The sequence below is a fragment of the Passer montanus genome, unplaced genomic scaffold (assembly GCF_014805655.1).
Source record: "Passer montanus isolate IOZ18808 unplaced genomic scaffold, ASM1480565v1 scaffold13, whole genome shotgun sequence".
NCBI lineage: Eukaryota > Metazoa > Chordata > Aves > Passeriformes > Passeridae > Passer > Passer montanus.
The window spans coordinates 12785167-12806818 of record NW_024359832.1 but is presented as its reverse complement, the minus strand read 5'-3'; the positions used below and the strand labels follow the sequence as shown (position 1 = coordinate 12806818).

At 35.2% G+C, this 21652-nt stretch overlaps 1 long non-coding RNA gene across 1 annotated transcript; it reads right to left on the bottom strand.

Moving 5' to 3' along the window:
* Positions 1-495: 495 nt before the first annotated feature.
* LOC120497366 lies at positions 496-9562 on the bottom strand. The gene is made up of 4 exons (XR_005626488.1): positions 9495-9562; positions 7969-8052; positions 941-1054; positions 496-623 (listed from the first exon to the last, which is right to left on the bottom strand). It is a non-coding gene; the product is annotated as an uncharacterized LOC120497366 (long non-coding RNA).
* Between the last annotated feature and the right edge of the window lie 12090 nt (positions 9563-21652).

Sequence of the window (21652 nt, the reverse complement as noted above, 5' to 3'; positions counted from 1 at the left end):
GGAGCAGCTCTCTGAGCAGCTGGCAACAAGGCCAGTGCCTCTCACCAGTGTCTAGAATAGGTAGGATGAGACAAATGCTGTCTGAAGGACATGCCTTTACAATGAATTTCTTAGGTTTACACATGACAAAAGCTATTCCAAGAGCCTGAGAGGAAAAAAAGTGATTTGAGAGATGGAAGTCTGACAGAATTATACTCATGTATTATGTGCAGATCTATAAAAAATGTTTGGAAATTCACACATAATTGATCACTGCTCGTATTTTCTGAAGCTGTAGCAGTCTTAGAATCTTAGTCATATCATTTCATGTAATTAATTTGGCTAGCTGGCAAGCCAGCCCCCAGTCTTTTGTTTATTGTCAGCTATTCTTTAGCAAATAAGATCTAAAGAAATAGGACAATAGCATGGCTCATTTTTAGGTTGATTTTTTTCCCCCAGAAACAAGGTATAAGAAACATGAATAGGCGAAGAACTGAAACACTCATCTCTGTAGTGCTGTATTTGTACATATTTTAATAGAAAAAACAATGATTTGTCTCTCAGCATGCCATCCTCATGTTCTGTTGCTGTTCACTGCACACACATTCCTCAGAATATCTTGAGTTCATCAGATGTGAGTTTGGCTACACGGGGAGAGAAAAAAGTTGTATTGAAATACATCATGTGCAGCAGGCTTCACACATAGTTTTCACAAAGTCTCCAGCTTCTGCTGACATGGCTCTGATTTTGACATGATAGGTCAGTCTAGTTCAAAAGCTGGAACTCATTATAGCAATCCTTTACAGTAAATATGTGGGAAAAATTAACTATAATGGAATACAAATATTTTTGAGCAACTGTTAAATGCTGGGGTTGGGCCAAATGGACAGTTGGCCTGGGGCACCAGATTTTTCATAGGCACACGTATTGTTAATGAGCACTTAGTCCATCTATCTGTTACCTTCAATCACTCATGGGTGCCTTCATTCTGCCTCCAGGACGTCTGAGCCGAGATGTCTCGCCCCAGCCTGGCAGCAGGAAGCCTTGATGTAGCCTCGAAGATGAGAGGAGGCAGCTGCAGAAGAATGAATGCATGAAACTGGAGAGTGATGCAGACAGAAGAGGAATAGGCATGTAACCATCTTGTGGGTTTCTGTTGTTTTGTCTTGGTCAAATAACAGTCTGCCCTCTGTATGTGGGAGGATGTGGTCCCAAAAGGCTGCTTTGGATGTAAAAGGACAAGGTGGCAGAAGGGTTTGTTCACAATGCATATTGAAAACTCTTGTTATTTTCTTTCTTCCTCCTGCTGTTCATCTACTTCTAGGCTTTTGCATCATGGCTCCCCTCAAAATTACTTGCAATTTCTGTCTTCTTTTAAAACATTTAAAAAACTTTATTTACTTTTATTAGTGCTCTCAGTTGAAGTGACATAGTTTGCACAGATGTCAGTTGTCAAAAACTAAATAAATTGTATTTGATGATGTACTCAGTTTTCTGATAACAAGCAATGTTTTTCAGTGAAAACTGAAGACAAAATATAAACAACAACTCTGGGCCTTGCCTAGGTAGGACAACTTCTTACACATTTTGATATTGTGCCCCTTACAGCAACATTCTATATGGAAAAGACTGGCAAACATTAAACCAAGCTCTTAATAAACCAGCAAGAACACAGCCAATTTAGAAGCACACAGTATCATACAAGTGACCCATTCTGACCTTCTACAACTTTGTTTTCAATTGAAACAATCACCAGTTCAAGCACTCAATCGAGTGCCTCCCCATTCAGTTAGGCATTTCCTCAGGGGAAGAAAACACCCAAACCACAACAAAAACTCCCATTAAAAACTGCACACATGTTCCTATATTTTAACTACCCATTACTACCTAATAACTACTTTATTATTATTCAGTCAAACTTTAAACACACAACCATGTGCAAAGAATCTGCAAGAGGCAACTTGAGAATTCAGGTGTTTGCCCGGATCCCCAAGAATAATTGTATAGGTGAAAAACTGAGAGGACACTGAGTTCCAAATAAAACCTGTGTGCACTGTATGGCATATGACAAGTAATTATTTGACTATTTTTTTTAAGGATGAAAAAAGGATTATTTTGCAATGCACAGTAATGACCAAATAATCACCGGCAGTGATTATCCTGTTTTTGTTCTCATATAGGAATAGTTTCCTCAATCAACTTCTTTCACACAAATAAAGAGCTCAATAAAGAAACTCTAATGGTCAATTTTAAACACTGATCATTTTGATCCAGTACAGATTTCCGATTTGGGTTCAAAGGAAATATCAAGTTTTTCAATTATTTAGTTAGAGTGGTACAAAAATGCATTTTAGATAAAAAATCCCAGAAGGAATGCAGGGAACCTCAAATTTTAGAAAAAGAAGCAACTCCCTAGGATTCGCTAGCATTGTCATAGATAAATACATTGTGAAGCAGTGTTTTTAATCTGGGCTGCATATTTGGCATGTGTGTCTCATTTGCAACATGTACTAGGATGCTGGAAATTACCTGAGGATGTGAATTTCAATTACAATTGTATAAGACTTAGTAATCTCATATATCTCAAGATTTAGTACCTTGTACACTTGTCTAGAGGAAATGATGCTCAGATATAGGATAAAGTTTAAAGAGCAACAGTTGTGATGCAACAAAAGATGTGTGATTCTCCTCCCTCAATCTCTCTAGTTTCCACATTTTCTCTCTGGAAATTGTTTGAGGTTTCTTTGACACAAAAAAAATATCTTGCTATGTCTATCACTTTCTGCTAAAAATATCTTCATGGAGTAAAAGAAGCAAAATTAGATAATAAATTAAATTTATTATGATGTCTTTACCAAGGGAAATGACCCTACAGAAGGCTGTTGGCACGTTATCACAGGCTCTTTTGGTTATGGTCTGTTGAATATTTGTCCTGATTTCTCTCACATAAAAGCTAAGACTTCTGCCACAAGTCTCTGGGCACTGAAATTCTTAAATGTCCTACTTGTATTGCCTTGCCACAATTCACTATTTTATTCTGCTTTCTCCATACAATATGAGCTTTCTATCTTTCTATCCACATCAGCCATATTTATTGGATACTTTTTGACAAAGCATCCATTTTTATCTCTCCCTCCTTCCTTCCTTTGTTTACTAAGTTAGGCCATGAAGCCCAGTAAAGGTGTGAACACAAAATTGCTTTCATTTGCTGGCTCCCAATTAAGCCTGCAGCTGCTGCACTTGAGAATAATAGTTATCCAGGAAGGCTCTGATAAAGGGAAATCAGGGAGAGAGGTAGGCAGAAGGATCCTTACTGCAGCAGTCCTCATGGATGACCTGTTTTAAGGAGTCATTGGGAGCTGGCATTGATCTATTGTGGAATAGAAAGCTGACTGGCTAATGAAGGCATTAGTGGCAGAACATGCAAGACAAAGGTTTGGTCTTCAGTGTTTTGACACAAGGTGCAGGAGCAATGAACCTTGTGTTTCAGCTACACCTTTTGAGAGCTGTATTTTATTTTCCTAGATGTATTGAGTAAAGTGAGGAAATAGATGAATGACAAACCAAAAGTAATACCATTTTGAAGGAATATTTGTGTGAATACAATGCAGTAAAAATTGAATTAGCTGTGAGTCCCTGCTGAGTTGTATGAAATAGCTGTTAAAGCTAATTCTCATTGTAACACATAATGGTATTATCGATTTACTGGATACATGGCTAATGAGTGTAATTTTTCAGACTCCTTGAATACAGTAAATCCTGTTTACTCTTTTAGTGCAAACCTGCCTGCTGCCTGTAACCCAGCTTCTCTTTTATTGTATCTTCATTGTTCATTCAAATAGGCCTACTCACATTCCTTCACTGCTAGGACTTGATAACATATTCTGTGGGAGCACCTGCGTGACCTTTTTATTACATCTCTGTTATCCTTTGTGACAGTCCAGTGGGAAATTCAGGAGAAACTAACAGCTGAATGGCAGGGGAGAATTAACCCCTTCAGGGACTGTACTTCACGGAAGCATTATGACACTACATCATGATAGCATGAAGAATGGGTCAGGGTCAACTAGAAAGGTCATTATGAGGCTTTAAAGCCCTGAAACTGTAAGGAAAGAGCTTTGACAGAGTGGGAGAAGTTCAACAGTAAAGCACAAAAAGGAATCAAGGACACTTTAAAATTTTTGGCACAAAATAAGACTCAAAGGCAAAGCGGCTTTGGATTTTGAAAGGGCATTGCCTGCCTTGTGGCCATTCTCATGGTGAGCAAGGAGTAGAGATTTTTCCTGACACAAAGATTTTTCCTTTACCCTGATTGAGGGTAAATTGAATTTTGACCATATTTTTGCTTTCATTCCCAAGGATTTTAGACTCTTTGTAATTAGGAGGGGCATTATTAGTGAATTCCAAATTCCTTTTTAGACTATATATTTCCTTGTGATTCAACTACCATCCTACCATTTCCCAGGTCAAATATGTTTCAAAACCAATAAAACAGATATTCACTGTGTATTTATTCATATCTTTATGGTACCAGTATATGGCTATCCTCTCCCATATACAAAAAAAACCCGATAATCAAAAATTGTCTTAAATTTTACATGACTTTTACAAATGTCAGGTGTCTTTCTTCCTATATGATTTTTGTGAACTTTGTAGGAGTTTGTTGGAATCTGCCATGAGCTCTGGGCAGGAGAGATCATGGGATCTCCTTTTCATTTTTTTTCCAGGTTTATTTTGCAAAGGGATAAAGAATGTTAGAAACTAGAGTTCTTAGAATTTTCTATTTGTATCCAAAGGCATGACAATGTTTTATGTTTGAATAAACCTGTTTTATTCCAAATGTCTGCTTTTGATCTGGCCATTGCCTCTCACTGCCCTTCCTCAATGGTGGTGTCCTTCACCACAGTGCCCACACATCATATCTTGACATTTTTAATTCTACAAAATACTCAAGAAACAAAGAAAATTAAAATACTCAGGACGCTTTACATACTTTCTTTCATCTGCTCCAAAACATTTCTAATGGTTAAAGGTTCAGATGCCCTCTGTCTCTTCAGCAATCACAACTCAGACTGAATGCCTGTTTTCCTTTATTCAAATATGCTTTGGTCCTTAAATACAAAATTAAAATAATAGAAAATAAGCACAGTTTTAAAATCCTATTTCTGCTACCCATGACTTATCCTTTAAAAAATTAATAAAATGTGTTTGGTATCAATAGAGAATTTTATAGAATAAACTAAAAATTATTTTTAAAATAGAATCTATTTCAGCACTTTAAAAATCCCTACTTAAATATTCCATTAAATTTTCTTGCATGCACCCTGTCCTCCCTTTTCCAGTTAGGTCATAGTATCAGTTTTAATTACCTTTCATGAGCATGTGAATACATTTTTAGCTGATGTCATTTTAAATTCCATGCATATTTTCTATCATATATACAATTACAGAGGAAATATGACAAGTTCTGTATTCCAACTTATCTAAAATCCAAAGGTCATATATCTTATTTTTTGAAAGGCTTTTTCATTCTGAACTTCTGCAATGACATCCAAACCCCATTTCTATATTAGTGCATGATAATCACCAGTCAGAATAGTAATGGTAATAGAAAAACATATTTATCTACTGTATGAAGTACCTTATTCTTGGAAAAGTACTATGAAGATGTAAGGTTCACTTTGCATGAAAATCCCTAGAATTTCCATTCAGATATTGTGAGCACATGGATTCAACCATTTCCTTTCTCTTACCAAAGTTGCACAGTAAGGAGACTATTTCTTTTTCCCTACTTTGAGAAGTTGGTGTAACAAGATAACAGTAAAACACAGTGTCCAAGTACAAATCTCCTAACAGAAGATACTGAATGCTCCATCAATCAGTAAGGGGGTTTAACTGTCAGAGAGGTCCCTCTGTGGACCTTTTGTTCTGCTTGGATTTTATTTCTGTCCATATTCCTCTCATCTACCACATTCCTACAGGCAACGACTCTTACAAATTTATCATCGAATAAAGCAACCATGAAGCTCTCTTCCAAGGGTATTAGTCAACTGAAATAAAAAATGAACTTCTGATCTGTTTAAGCCAAACCCTTCTTCTGGGGTTGTGAATATAAATTTTATATACATACCACTACTGCAATAAACTGTCAACTTTGACTCCAGTCAAAAGTGCATTAATAGATCTAGACTTACAATGTGTTTTTCCCTTAAAAGCTATTCACACCCTGGGCTTGCTTTGACACTAATTAAAGATTACAAAAAGTGTTTGATATCTACTTCTGTTTGTCCAGATCATTAAAAGTATTAATAACAATATAAATAAAAAACTAGAAAAATAATGAAGTTCTTCATCAATTGTGGCCCTCCATGAGAGTACTTACAGTTATCTATGCAGATTAGAAGGTAATAATGACTTACAGGGTTTTTTGCTTACTTATGTCTTAATTTTCTGATTGGGTATAAGCAATAAGTATAAGCTAGGTATAAGCAATACTTTTCTAGTTAAAATGCTAAGCACAAAAGTATCAATTAATTTCAATACATTTATCTGCTTTTAAATGAATCTGTTTTTCTTTCTTTTTTTTTTTTTTTCTCCTTAGCTTTTCCATGAGAGACCAGGGTGGGGGGAAATAAAAGAAAAAAAAAAGAAAACCAACTATCTCATTAGAAAATTGAAGTCATTAAAGAGAAACAAGTTCTACTTCTCAGGAATGTTTTCCATTTCATAGAATATAGACAGATTGTGCATGTGTCCTGTCTTCAAGGAAGAGTAAGAAGTAGGAACACCACCCCTAACCTGCCCTCAAATCTGCCTTGCCCTGTGCTCAGGTGACAGCCCCTGGAGGCACAGGCTCTCGTGCCCTGAGCAGTGGGGTGGGCAGGTGAGTGACACCACTGTGAGAGGTGATGGAGAACATTCCCTGAGGAGCTGGTGCTCCCTTCTTGTGCATGTTTGTGCTGTGCAGGGCAGGAGGGCCCCCACTGCCTCCTCCACCGTGCTCCAGAGCACATCCAGAACCTGTGGCTGAGCTTGGGCTGGCACCCAGGTGTGTTTGGTATAGGACAAGTCTAGAGTCAAGTGTATGACTTTGGTTAGAATATTGGGTTTTATTTTTTATCTATATATAAACCTACATAACCCCACTTTCTAAGACACTTTTACCTTGATCATCATAAGGGTATTCAAACATTAAAAATGCAAGTATCCAAAAATGTTTCACACTGGTTTGACCATTCCATAACAAAATTCATTCACATTAGAAGTCATACATATCTCTGAAACCACCAAATAATTTGTCCAATATTTTTAGAGAGAAAAAAGAAACACTTTGGAAATAATATTAATTTTAATTCTTCCAATCATGAGAACTACAGCTTGCTCTGTAGTTATAATTTACCAGACAAAAAACCAGAGGGTAATTTTTCTGTGATGTTTCCCTGATAAAAATGAGCAGTGAAGTCAGAAAATACACCAATTTATGTTTTATTAAAAAGCTGAAACACATAGTTTCAGCTATGAAACCAGCTAGGAATCATCTCCTTGATGGAATTGCTCAGTGTAAATAAAATAGCATATCTACAATCACTGCCTAAGAAACAAGAAAACTTAGTACCAACAAGAATTATTTTTGATTCATTTTTTAAATCACTAGAATAACTAAAAATAACTTAAAAAACTCCAACCCAAAACCTAACATAATTCAAAAAACAGAGACTGCTTTTGCTAAAACTTTGCTCATTTGATAGGAAAATTTATAGAAAAAAACCCCCCATTGATAGGAGGGGAAAAAGAACAACAAAAATATGTTCATACAGATGAAAAGAAGAGAATAGAATGGATACTGATTTATAGGTAATTAAGTAAAGTAGTTTAAGCACAATAAGAGCAAGACAAATTTTAAATTGAAAGAACTATTTATGGATGGAAAGGGGACATTTTATCAGATACAGAGAAGCAGAAGAATGGAAATATTTTTTTCTTACATACTTTAGAATTAGCAAGTTCAAATATGAGTATCAAATGAAGGGAGAATATCTTTTCAGCCCACCAGTCATAGGGAAGGAACAAACCCTGTTAACACAAGTAGAAAGGAAATAAGGATGTTAAATACTTTACACTGGAATCTCACTGAAGAGGTAGCTGGGAATTTCATTTCCTCCTCAAGGCGGTTCATAATTTTTAAAATAACATATATGAGAAGCAAGTTGGTTGCACTGACTTTTGTTGCAGATTTCTTTCATATTTTGAACAACATAACATGTGTTTGAAATTGGTATTTTTATTATCAAGAGCTAGTACAAAAGATTTATAATATAGCAAATTTTCACCAAATCAGATTAGTATATGAGCCGTGCTTTGTGTTGTCCAGTCATGTAAGAGATGTGGAATGTAGGAATCCTTCTCAGCTAATTGCCCAGTTCTTTCACAGGTCAATAAAGAGCAAAGGGTACCTACAGGAAAGTAATTAATCATATCATCAAACAGGTGTCTATCCTCCCACTGATAGCTATTTACAGTTTGACTGCATGTCTTTGAAAGTTAGAACATCCTGATCTATTTGGGTTAAAATAATTACTTCTGTGTTTTTGAAAGAGGATTGTTTATTACTAAAAATTATACCATTAGTGGCTGTCATAAAGAACAGAAAAATAAATGTAGAATTATTCACAATGAGTTATTAACATTTTTGTTTTTAATAAAAAACATTTATGTATAGGCAACATTTAGTTACGTATCCTAAGAGTGAAAAGTTTAAAAGCCATTCTAAATTTTCTTTCAGTAGACAATCTGAAAACAAATTAGAATTATAAAGTGCAGAGCAATTGACCTTCTTAGATATTATATACATCACTTATAAAGCTAATTGCATTTTAATTGGGTTTTAGTAAATGGACAGTTTTCCAATGAGATATTAGATTTTAAACACTTTTGGTTTTAATGAGTGTTAATTTTCCTGGTGATTTGCTTCAGCATAGAAGTATCATGACTGAGTTAATTCTGCCTGAAGCTATTCTTCATTTAAGGTCATAAATGTTGACAAGCAGTATGGATAATAATGAAAAAATATTTTAAAAAAAACAAAGCCAAACCAAAACTAGGGAAGTTCAGCTCAAAAGGAGAAACAAAAAACCTGAATAAAAATGCCCAGTATATAATGGTTCTGCAAATGTTAGGAAAGGCATTGTGAGCTGCAAATGTTCATGTATTTTGGAGTAAATTTTAGCAAGGTTTGACCTTTTTCTCTAATTATAGTCTCAACACAATACTGGATTAAAACTGAATGTTTGAAATAGACACATTCTATGATAGAAACATTCTAGAAGATATTTTTCTTTTTTTCCTCAGGTTCCCTTCCCATTGTATGACAGTCTCTTAATCATATGCAGGACACACAAATAGTTCTATTGAGATACCTTGAAAAATGATATATTTTTCTAGTGCATATAGATTTAGCATCACTATTTAGAAACATTCTTACATCTTCTATTCACTTTCTTGTGAGCTCTTCCTACCTGCAACATGGTGTCTTCATCAGCTGTTAGCTGTGCTCCATGTGTGTGCTTTACAAAATCTCCTTGAGCCCTGACCCTTCCTTCCAGGGAGGGACACCTGTTGCTTGGCCTCTGATCACGACAGCTGGAGTCAGATAAAATGGATTATTGAGTACCCTGGAATACAACCCTGACAGGCTGGCTGGTGAGGGCTTTTCATCTTGGGTTAAGCATCACTGATATTTTTTCCCAAACATTTTCTGTCAAAGTGTAGCTGCAGTATCTCTCAGGACAAAGCCCAAGTTCCTCTTTCATTCATAATTTTTATTGTTTGCCTAACTATATATGGTCTGGCTGCATGTGGCAGTCTGTTACACTGCTAGCTGCTGCCAAGTCATTTGGTTGAGGCAAAATCAGCTTTTTTAATATATTAACTTGTCTCATCCTCAGGTGTCACAATCAGGGGCTCTCAGCACCAATAGAGGTAACAGTTACTGTTCCTCTTTATTGCAGCAATTTTACATGGTTTTCCAATAGGGTCAATGTTAACCTTACAGAGTAGGGTTCAAAAATGTCTTATTATAATAAAATAAGAATTAAATAATACTATAATCAGATACGTCATACATTTTATATATGTGTACATATACATATATATGATTAGGCTTTTCTGGGCATAAGTGAGTAAAATGGAAAGAATTATAAAAGAAATTGTATACTACTGTGATGGTAATCTAAAATAATTTTCTCCCAAATTAGTATAATCTATGAATTCCATTAGCACATTGCTTATTCTTTTCTTATTAATGCAAAAAAAAATTAATAGATATAGATTAATAAAGTAATATCTGATATCTTTTCTTATTAATGCAAAAAAAAATTAATAGATTAATAAAGTAATATCTGATGGGATTTTGCAAGTGAGAACAAATATATCACAAACTGTGAGAGGCAAAATAGGGATTTGATGTAAAATAGATATTTGCCTTGTATGCTTGAGGTTAGACTTCAGTCCATAATGTTTTGATATGATCAAAATACCTCCACCAAAAATGTGGCTGGACTCAACACTTCAAACATTTTCATTCTATATGTCACAGCAATTTTGAACTCTACTGCATTTTAGGGTATTCAAGGAATGTTTTACATAATAAAAAAAAACCAACACATAGACATCATTTAATTCCTTATCCATCTTGCCTGGAATAGTAAATCTGAAGCTACTATTTAAAGAGGACAAAAGCACTTTTTAGGGGGTAGGGAGTTTCTATAGCCATTTCAGTTTTTATATTTATAGATCAACCCTTAATCTTTCATCTACATATATTTCTACTAAATCATATTTGGATAATTAGTAATAGTTGTACTGAAAAAGTTTTAAAATAAACTTATGCCAAATAAAACATCTAGAAATTCAGAATAGCAATGATCATAGTTTGAATTACAAAGGGAAATTTTAACTAAAATGTAGAAGGGTTCAATTATTGTGCAACTATGGTGGTTATCCTACATAATGACCCAAAAGACCACTGAAAAGTGCTTGCTCATTTAAGTAACTTGTTCAACTCATATAAAAATCAAATAATCAACAGCTCCAGATGTGCAGCTAATATACAGACATATTTGTATAAAAAACTGAGCACTGGAAATGTGTCTGCAATGAAGTCCTTATGTATGCTTCTGGTAAGCAAAGACTAAATAGCTGACATTAAAGCAATGGCAAACCACCTTTTAACTTTCTGAAACTCAGCCCTAATATACTTACCTGTGTGAGGAAGCACCAGACACTTCTAATAACACTTTGACAACTAACAGAACTTAACAGGTAGTATGCACTAAGTGCTTCCAAAATCAGAAGGCACAGTGAAAGCTGAGAGGATTTAAATTTTTTTTTTGTATGATTAGTCAACTAAGATGAGATGTTTTCCTGGAGGAGGGGGAATTCTTTTCATTATTCCAGGTGGATAACTTGACTTTTTTTTTTTTTTTTTTTGTTTTAAAAAAAAAAAATGCCCCAATTTTTTTTTTTTTTTTGTATTTAAAAAAAAGAAATGGTCCCAAGCAGAGTACTCTCTTTCAGATAATTTCTGCTGGAACATATGGACTGCGGGTCAGTACAAAAAACTGCACAAAACATTAACACTACTGGAACACATGTTCCTTGAGGTATACTTGGACCCGAACATGGGACTGTACTGAGAATTCCTCAACAGAACACCTTGAATCTAGAGGTTTTTATTAAAATATCTTTGGTCTACATACAAGAACACCAACACACACTAAGCCATTGCCTCCAGGGAAGCTGCCAAAAATACGAGTATATGTCTGGGAAAGGGATCCACAGGACTTGAGACCTGAGCACTATCTCGAGGGAGAACTCAAATGGCTAGATCAGATTTATGGAGAGCCTTCAGTTGAACAGAAGTGCACTGAAATTTCCTTAGGTTTTCTTTGTGGAGAATACTTTCACTCTACCCTAGCTGAAATGAGGACAACTGCTCAGATGTTGTATGTTAGAAAATCTGTTTTTTCTAGTTATCACCTTGTATTTGTAACTCAAGTGCAATTATCTTTTGTTAATTGTAAAGCTCTTTTAGAAAAAGAAATAACATTATTTTTATTCAGCTTAATTTTTTTTCACCTCAGATTTACATGCAGATACAGGTATATGATGGTCTGCAGCAAATTAAGAGGCAGTAACTTGATTAAAAATATAACATGGTGGAAACAGCCCAGTAACCACGAAAAGTCATGGAACTTTGACTGGAAAGATTAAGAAAAGTATTTTACTTTTAAACTTTCTGTAATACCTCAGTTGTGTAAATATTTAAATTTTAAACTTATTTTATTATGGGCAGATCCTCATCTGGTATAAATCAGTGTGGCTTCTTTGAATTTCAAAGAACTATGCTGGTTTACTCCAAGTAACTCTAGTCTGTCCCTTAATGGTTTTTTTATATAATTCTTTCTGATTTCCTTTCAATTTGTTATTTTCAGCTACAAGGGAAGCTGCATTCTGCGTGTTTTTAAGCTATTTTACCCATAGACAAATCTGTGCTGTCAAAACAGGCTTTTAGAAGTTGAACAAAATCCAGAAAATCCAAGCTATGTATAGTAAAAGTTGGCACCAGTTTATCTATAAATTCTTAACCATAAGAACAGTGATAAAATCTTGTAGAGATCTGAATTTTCAGGCTATCTTGTTTAGCTCAAGGGCAGTTGCTAATGTAGGTGATCTCACACCTCAGCTGCTAAGGATATAAAGACATCACATTTATGCTTTATATTTATTTGTTATGACATTGCCCTGAAGAAAACTAACATTACTGTTAAAAGAGTAATACATATCATGCAGTGAATGATAGCTTGCTCTGTCATGACAGAAGGTACAAAATTTGTGAAAAATCTGTTATCTTCAAACTTGGCTCCTTGATCCTCTAGTGAAAAATGTGTTCCATTTGTAACAAGTGTAATTAAAACCATACTGATTAATTCAAGACATAACAAAACATTCTAAATCCTGTGAATAATTTACATAGCACTCTGTAGTCTGTTGCTTTATTCATTCTGCTTACTACTTGGAAAATTCAGCCTCATCTTCAGATGCAGAACTTAAATGGACCATGATAGATCCTGGTGAGTAAAAGCATTTTCAAAAGAGAGAGAGAAAAAATTAATGCAATTGCAACCATTCTTCATAGAATAATCTCAAAAGAGGCTGAACTTCAGGGCAGGATCCATAAGAAAGCTCTGCAGTGATACCAAAATTCTGCTTCTAGAGAAAGATGGGCTAGATTGCAATCTTCAACATGAATTACATACAGAGGAATGATCAAGTCCAGAGGAAAGTTAAATATTTTCCAATAACTACTGCATGTAGCCTTCAGACCTTCATATGCTTTTAAGAGTGCAAGATGCAGATTTTTTTTTTTTTTCTCTAAATTCACTATTCCAAAACAAACAGCTATACTAAACAAATCCTCAGAACCACAGTGATTGAGGTTATGTCAACACCACTCTGCAATTTTTCTAGGGACTACAGTTCAATTAGGAAAAATTTACCCCAGCCTGACACCTAGTTCAAAGATAAATCAAAGCTTACTTAATTTGGAAGAGAAAAACTCTCTGACAATTTATCATTCACAGGAATGAAGGGAAAACATAAAATTAATGATGTTTCAGGATCTATTTTGCATATAACTGGATAACGAAGATATTTTTAGAAAAAAAATCCCGTACAACTTCAGTGCAATCTTTCCTCTAGCTATTTGAGGCAACTGTACTAACTGCCTAGTAGATGGACATTGCCTAGGAAGTATCATTCCAAAAGCTTAAAAAAAATTAATATACTCTGCTTTGAATGCAGAAGGAAATATTATATCCCCTCCTGCAGCAATCCTTTTAAAAATGCCTTTCATGCAACCAAACATCAAGAAGGTAACTGTCAGTCCTTGGGCTAGAAGCTCTACTTATATGATCATTTTGAGTGGAAGATGCAGATAGAGATGAGTGAAGAGTAGAACTCTGTTTCCCTTGTGTTTTGGAACGTGATGAGGGACAGATGTCTTATATGGTAGAAGAGATAAAAACTCAGGTTCTGTGAAAACCAACAGAGGGTTAGAAAAAATAAGGTGTTTAGATAAAGGAGAAGGGAATGAGAGGAAGCCAAGCACAGCAATGTGTCTCTTTCTCCCCTGTTACCCCTGCAATGCACAGTATCTTTGCTGCTTTGCTGTGCAGCCTCCTTCTGTTTTTTGAAGAGTGGGTCTGACTCCCTCTGCATTCTTCTCATGCTATAAGTGTAGGGGGGCTAAGGGGTGGGGGTATTTTTTTAAGTATGGAATTCGTGCAAGGCTGACAGCAAGATTAATAGAGGGGACCATAAGGATTCCTGCTGAGCACTCTATTAAGCCAATAAGCACTGAACTAAGAAAAATTTGCACAATGGACCATAATGGCTTCTGAACAGATGTTCTGGTCTACTGTGTCCAAACCCTACTTTTGAAATAATTTCTAAAGTTGGCTCCTCCTTATAAGTAAGTTCTTCCAGTTTTCACTATATACCAAGTAAATATAGTAATTCAGCAGCTGTGGTTTTATTTTCCTTGTTTATGAGCAGAAGTGATTTTTTCACCTTAATATTCTTACCCACATTCATATTAATTCTAGTCTTCATTTTTCTGCTGTACCTCATGTCTGTTCCTTTATGCATGCCCAGTTAGTCTTGTTTTCCTTCCTTGCCTATGTTTTACATCTTTTTCAGAATACTTGTTTTCCTTCAGCCTTGTTGTTCTTTCTTTTTCACTGTTCTTTCCTGATTTACAGCAGATCCTCTTACTCCCTCCCAACTTTGCCCTTACTCTATTTCTGCCTTCAGCTTAACCTCCTGTTCATGAGTCCATAAGCTCTAATTTATCTTCCACTCCAGTGCTTGTTTAAGTAAAATTTAAGAAATTTTTTTCTCCCCCACTCCAGTATTACAGAGCATGGGAGTTCTGGGGCCATTTAAAAGGCAGCTGGTCCCATTTTGTAAGGAAATGATGCACAGGTGCTGGGAATCATCCAGGGCTGATGGGTTTCCAGCCACAAAAGTCATAGAAACTTATGTATATGTTTGTGACTGGGGAATGCTTTAAGTTTTTTTTTTTCTTTCCTCTGGGAGAGAGAGGATTGAAACAGCTTAGTAGTGATAAAGACAAGGACTGGGGATGGCAGTAGATAAGAGAGGCTCCCTTCCCATGACACAGTAGCACTATCTGAACATTGGGAAGTAGTTACCAGTTGCCATGGATCTTTTATAGTTAGATTACTGCCATATCTGAAGTTTGGCATTCAAGATGTCCATTTTCTAGCTGCATCAGCAAACCATGTCAATGACTGTCCTTGTTAAAAAATGGCAGCAAAGGAAGAAAGATCAAAATTCTTTGTAAGAATCAAAGGAACTATTAGACTAGAAGATTTACTTCTAAAAGGACATTTGAGGATTATCTTGATAGGTGATGACTATGTGTTCATCTACATATCTTGAAAATGGCTGTGGCAAGATAACCTAGAGGCATGAACACATCACTGAAGTTGTAGATATTAAATTGATGATGTAGGTTCCAGATCCGATGTCAGAAGCTAAGTCTTTTTTTAAGAGAATTCCTGGTCAGGATGATGTAAGACTTTTAAGTATAACTCTTGGTTTCCTGTATGTATTAGGATTTTATCTTTTATCTCATGTATGGCATGTGATATCTAATTATCTGTGGAAATGCAAATCTGAGGAGTGGATGCTGACCTGGCTTCTGACCTGAAATTTGTTTCCGAAAATGTCAGGTGATGAATTAAGCCCACAGTTCTCTTCATTGTATTATATAACTAATTTGGAAGGTTCAGGCAGAGCTTGCATTTTTCTGCAAGCCACTATGAGTAGGCACTTTTGCCTGCATAGCATTTACTGCCCATCTGATATACTGAAGTTATGATATAACAGTGTGATCATGGAGGAACTGTAAAGCTCATCAGTCTCACCTTGTCTGAAACCCTGGCCCCAGTAATATAATTGTCTGTTATCATGAAAAGTGGCTGATTCCTTTTCTTATAAAATGACCAATAAGAATTCTAAACAGATGAATTATCACTGTTGAGGTATCCAGCTGTGATACAAACCCTGAGCTTTGAAAATACTTTTGCACGCTGCCCCATTTTATATATGCATTTGTTTTTTTAACAACAAAAAAAATTTCTTAATTGTGTATTTTTGCTTGCATTACTTAACACAAATTCAGATGCAGGGTAATAAGATCTGAAGTGAGATTGCTAGTATATTCATGAATTCTGCAGCATCTCAGACTTATTATATCTCCTCCATAGAAGTTGCACATGCTTTTCTATTTTCTATTGCCAAGTTAAAATTTCAAAAATAAGTGCAAATCCTCATAAGAAGTGGATCTGCACCTACACATCAAAACCAGACAACAGACATTGCTATAGTGCTAATAAGTGTTTTTGATAGCACATACCAAAATTCAGCCCTTCGGTGTGAAGAGGCATTTCTCAGACTGTTCCTTAGATTTCTGCACTTGAGTGCCAAAAAAGAAAGCAGTATTTCAAGGCAGTATTTCAAAGTATTTTCTTTTCACAGCCACACATACACACTCATCTTTCCCATTAGTTATTTCTCAGTGTTAAATGTGATGAATTATTTCACGTGAGAAAATTAAACCAAAAGCTGATAACAATGGCAAGGCTCCCTGTCTCTCTTGTCCCTGGAGAAACAGGAGGAACTAGGCAAAGAGCTGCAAATTTATAAGAGTTCATTTGGGTGACTGAATAGATGCTCTTTAATCCCACCATGCTCCATATTTTCAATCAAAAAGCCAAGTGTCTAACAAAGGCTTTTGCCCTGAATAGAGGTATCCTGGAAATTGCCTGTTTCCTGTGGCAGCGGTGAGATTCCCAGCCACTTGAATTGTATGAGTCAGAGCTCTCAAACAGGTCTGTGTGTGACTGCCAGTGGCAGTGTGGCAGTGTTTTTCTTAGCAGCTGGGGCAGTTTAGAAGTTATAATGGAAAGATTTTCAATGACTTCCCAATTATATCTGAATATGCTTGGAGTTCTGCTTTGATGTTGCCAACATCGTATATGAAAGTATCTGAGTTTTCCAGATGTTTCCTCAATAAAGCAAAGCATTTTAGCTCTCAGTGACCAAATCTTCCCTTATATATTTAAAGCTGCTTTCCAACCACAAAGAAAAATCCTAGATGAATTAAATCAATAAAATTACAGTTATACAATTCTGTTATCTGTGTCCAAGCTGGGCTGAAGTTCACAGCACTAACAATCTATGTTTGTTAAGCTCAAACCTTTTCCTGGATGGGATCTCTACTGAAACCTGTTCTCTTTGTACCTCTTGGAAATGCAGATATGTTCATATGTTCGTGACTTCTAAAAGCAGTTTTCAGCTGAGGGGAAGATCCAGTATTTTGCTGCAAGTACAATTCTAGCCTCCTAGCTATCACAACATTCATATTTCCTATTAAGTTATTTTTTAAGTCTAAAACAATGAGGTGTTAAATACAGTTTTGGAAATAATGAAGATGTTTATACACAAAGTTCATGGATTCTGGGTTGGATGCTGGATGCTCTTCAGAGATAAGAACAAATGTCTTCTGCAAAGAATATTTCAAAAAGCAATTGAGAGCAAAGAATTAATATAGCTCTTTAGTGCTTTTGTGTCTCAAAAATTCAGAATTTGAGAGCTGATGTCATAAAATAGCTGTTATTGAAAGAGAAGCAATGGTATTCACAGGTTTCATCACTCACAAAGAAATTTCTAACCTTCTCTTGAAAAAGGGCCTTTTTAGTGCCTGGTAAATTGAAATTCCATCAACAAGATAATGACTTTAACACAATATTGAATTAAACTTGCATTACTACCAACTACAGATGGAACTTCATCTGTTGTAACAGCTACAATATTTAAGAAGACTCAGTCGTTCCACTAAAAATATTTAAGCAGCCTTTCTTTCATATATTTTATGTATGTCTTATGGTAACCACCAACCATAAAAAACTCTTAATGTCTGTATTTTCATCCTAATAGCAAAAGAAGATAGTCAGTTTTCAAAATAATTTGAAATTGATAATTTACATGTTTATTCCTGTCACTGTTTTACAAAAAAATTTAAATACCTCTGCTGAGAAAATCTCAGTAAATTATTGCTATTAAAATAATAAATAATAATCTTTTGATATTTAAATTAAATAATTTTCCAGCACATGTGGTATTATGCATTTATGAAAGTTTAAAATAAAATTTTTTTAATATTTAAGGATGAATGTAGTGTTGCTGAGCCTGATTACAAAACATTCATTGATACCTCTGCTGGTCAGGATTTCACTTTAGTCTTCTGGGCTCTCTTCCAACACATTTTGGCCTATGATGCCCTTTGGGGATGGTCTTAAACTTCCTTCCAGCAACATTCAGCAGCAGTTACTGACAAAGCCACCTCCTTTAGAAATACAACAGGGAATTTATATTTGTGTATGCAATTGCATCCATTCCATCTGCAGATACAGTTGACAAATCAGCACTCTTTTTAATTTTTTTCTTGCAGATTTACACTCTGAACTTGTGCAGTTTAAGGTGGCAATCATAGAACTAGGTAATCTATTCCTTGGGTAACTCAGAATGCACCATAAGTATCATCACAAACTTCAGACTTCAGACTGATACAGCAGGCACATTTGGACTTTTCCTTTTTCGGATGAATAAACTCCCAATGTGAGGGAAGTTTTGGTTACTTCCTTTTAGAGGTAAGTAATTTCGCTTGGGCTAAAAAACGAGGTTGAAAAATCAGTTGAGAATGGTCGACAGTTTTGTCCTTGACCAGAAGAGGTCACCCTTGTGTGCGGCATAAAGTGACTCTGAGCCCCTTCACCCCCTTCTCTACTTCATTAGAAATTAGGGGCTCTGGTTTAAATGAAAGATATCGTATCCAACTTGTCTTGAATTTGGGGAAGTTTTGGAACCCAGGTGGGACCGAAGTTCCACACATCAATCCTTGGTTTTCTGAGCAATGTGGTTATGCTGGTGGTTCAGATAATTTTCAACCTCTGCCATTGCCTGAAGATCTTCACTTGTTCCTTCCTGTGTCAAGATTCGCATAATATCTCCAGCTCATGTGGATTTCAATGAAGAAAAATGTGTGTGAGATCAATTTTGATATGTTAACTGATACTTGGTGAAAGGTGAAAAATGAGTTTAAAGGTATAGATTTATTTTATTATTTTATATTAATTTATTTAAAGAATTGCTTTCAATCTTACAAAGCATGTCTTTAAAACAAAAAAAAAATTATTATAAAACATTTTTCCTCCCCTTTTCTTAAGAATTTGAAATTTAAAAGATGTATTCTTATGGTACTGTACATTCCTCTACTCCCTAATTAGGTGCAGAGGTTTCTAATGCAAATTCAGTCCATCCTTCTCTCTGGGCACAAAACTTTGACTTCTCACCTTAGATTTTTTTTCCCTTCTTTTCCTTCTTTAAAAGAAAAGAAGTGTCCTTTCACATATGTAACCAAGACCTGGAAGTCTGCCAGAATCTGCCTGACTCATCATTTTCAAAGGATGCTGTGAATGCTGGGAATCAAATTCTCGCTGTGAGACTGAAGGTAGACACTAGAGTGCCAAATTCCATTGCCACTTTACCATTTGAGCTCAAATAAGAAAGCAAAGCAAAAAGCAAAGCAGCTCGTTCAGTTGTTATCCTGCTACCAATCATCACAGAGCCAACATGGCTCTTTATACTAAGAATATGAATAATGTACAAAAGAATTTTAGAAAAATACCTTTAGGCTAGAAAACTGAGACTAATCATAATATTGTTTTTCATGAAAATAAGATTTGCTTTGAAGTATTTATGCTACTTCCTTACTATTCCCTTGGCCATATTTTGTTTTCATAATGTTTATTCAGTTAACTTAGGTTTTTTTATACTTGTCTGGTCTTAATACCTTCTCTTTCCCCCCTTTCTTTTGATTCATGCTTTTTCAGTTTTCTCAGGCTGATTTATCTCTGTCAAATATTGCTTCATAGTGCAAGGCGTCAGACATAAATCCATTACTTATGGTCTGTCTGTTGCTGCAGAAAAATGTTTCACATGGAGCTTTATTTTTTTCCCCAAATTTAAACATTATTATCCTTTTATGGAACATGAAGATTAATCATTAAATAGAACAAAAAATAACCTAGGTGTTCAATTTTAAAACCTATACGGTCCTAACTAAATATTTCCTTCCACAGAATTCAGGAGGAATTGCTACTGGGGATGTTTAAATATTCTAAGTCCAAGTCATAACCTTCAATCCCTATGTAAATCAAACCTGTGCCTTCATGGACCCATCTTTCTTACATGCACCCATGTTTCTTACAATGGCTATGATGAGACCTTGGTTAATATTACTGTAATAAATTTTGAATGTTGCAAAGAAAATATTAGTATCAGTGTATCAATGCAGACAATCAAAATCTACCGGAATCATAGTTATAGCTCATTAGATATATTTAGAAAAAAATATTTCCATCTCTCCTACTTGAATATGAACCAGGGATGGAAAATATCTAAGCAAAATTATTAGTGTTTAAATTTCTGTGTCTTGTGGCTACATATCTTGTGGTAAAGAACTTCTTGTCTCTATTTACTCAACTTATTTCTTAGATTTATACTGTCAGAGATAGCTCCCAAGTGGGACTGAGACTTTATGCTTTTAGTCACTCTTCTGACACACAAACACATATAAGCTTAAATCCTTGAAGTTGAGGACAAAATTCCTGTTCATCTTGGTAGGTTCAAGATTTCACCACAGGCATCTTGGGAGGCAGCACTTGCACCTCTTAACATCACAACATTTTTTGACAGTCAGTAAAACAAACACACTTTAAAGCTTGCTGGTTTTAAGCCACATTACTCATCACAAGTCTTTCTGTACAGATTGAAAATTCCTCCCCCATTTTTCTGAGGTTTTTTTTTTTAATAAAGGGAAATTGGAGGTATCTGTACACTGAGTAAAAAATGGAAATGATATGGCATTCATCAAATTATTTCATTTAAGTCTATTGAAATAATTGTTGTTGGAGTATATTAGAAACTGATTGAAATGTCAGACTGAAATTTGCAGTTAGCCAGAGTGAACTGTCTCAAGATCTTCTTACAATCACAGCATGTCCTTCCCTTCAAGTGTTGTAATTTGAAACTTGAATAATATTCATCCAAGGATTCGTATTTCCTTCAATTAAATGTATTTAATAAGAAGTTAAGTATGTAAATATAGCTTAGCTGTTAACTCAAAGCTGTGTATGTTAAGAGCAGTACTTCTACATTTACACTTTTAGTTACTCAAAGGAGGAACTAGAACTGGAACTTTGTTACATATTTCCTACGGAATTTCTCTAAATCTCGAAATGTGCATGCATCGCCAGGTTAGAAAGTTAGCAAATTATTTATTCACCTTCTTTTGCTTAGTGTATGCACACATCTTTTATCACACAGAAAGCAATTAATTTATCAAACAAAAAAAGCCATTAACCTGAAAGAAAACATTCTGCTATCAACCATGGATCTGTGAATTGCATACATCACATCGGCCTGAGATGGGAATTTCTGCTGAATACGGGACAGTGTGAAAGAA